This window comes from Triticum aestivum, chromosome 2B, assembly GCF_018294505.1.
Source record: "Triticum aestivum cultivar Chinese Spring chromosome 2B, IWGSC CS RefSeq v2.1, whole genome shotgun sequence".
NCBI classification, from domain to species: domain Eukaryota; kingdom Viridiplantae; phylum Streptophyta; class Magnoliopsida; order Poales; family Poaceae; genus Triticum; species Triticum aestivum.
The window spans coordinates 529,339,497-529,340,687 of NC_057798.1; positions in this window are offsets into that span (position 1 = coordinate 529,339,497).

Consider the following 1,191-nt stretch of genomic DNA (forward strand, 5'->3'; position numbering starts at 1 on the left):
GGCGTGGATCGGTAGGGAGAAGATCTTCGTGCGCACCCCAGTGTTCGAACCTTAAGGATTTTGCCGGAACCCGATATCCGACATTTGGCGCGCCAGGTAGGGGTACGTCGGAATCTTCTTTCCATTGTTCTGTGTTCCATCGTTTCGTCGCATCCATGGCAGACGCTCGCCGAGCTCGCGTCGAGCGTCGGGCTGCTCTCGCTGCCCGCGTCGCCCAGACGGCTCCCATCGGTGGGCCTCCTCGTCGTTCTCTGTCGCCTGCCGCCAACGCCGCCATCGGCCCGGCGGGAAACGAGCAGCAAGCATCATCGTTGCATCCCTCGGTGCGGCGGGAAGGCCGCACCGCCACTCCGTCGCTGACTCCAGCTGGTTCGTCGTCTCATGCTTGTCGCTCTCCCACGGACGCGCAGGCTGCGTTGCTCCTGGCACGCGAGCTCCTTCACTACCACCCCGTCAACGACCTCTACGAGGAGTGGCTCGCTCGCATCACCGAGCTCGTCATGCGCTGGAGAGACCGTTTTGTCTTTTGTGCCAAAGCTATTTATAAATCACACGCCAAAACCGGTGAAATCAAGGGGCATTACTTGAATGCGCTCCGGCCCAGAATACGATTAATCCGGCATGGGCTACATGAGCTCCAAGTAGTTTACCGGACAAATTGATAAGTCCGGCATTCCCAGCCCACCAAGCAAAGCCGGTGGTTTCTTGGACCTTTCCCTAGTACGAGAGGACCGGGAAGGACGCACCTCTGGTGTACCAGTTATCGTGCCTACGGTAAACATTGGGTAGCCAAGCGCGGAGAGGATAACTGCTGAAAGCATATAAGTAGTAAGCCCACCCCAAGATGAGTGCTCTCTCCTTCCTTGGGGATTCTTGATTGGAGCTGAGCTAACCATAGCCCAAAGTCGTATCTCTTTGGTTAATAAAATCCAAAAGGTTTATCGATCCCAAGGGGTATGGATAAAGTTTCTCAAATTGATAGAGAAAGCACCGTAAAGAACAATTATTGAGCGACTGGGTCAATACAACTAAAAAAATTGCTTACTTATCCCATGATATGGGGCAAAATTTAGGAATCCGCAACCCCAAGGTTATGAGCCTTATGAGCTACCAAACTGCTCTATACTCTTAAACTAAAGAGGCTTTGGGCCTTTCCTGCGCAGCTTAGGTGGAAGGCGAAGAAGGCCCCCT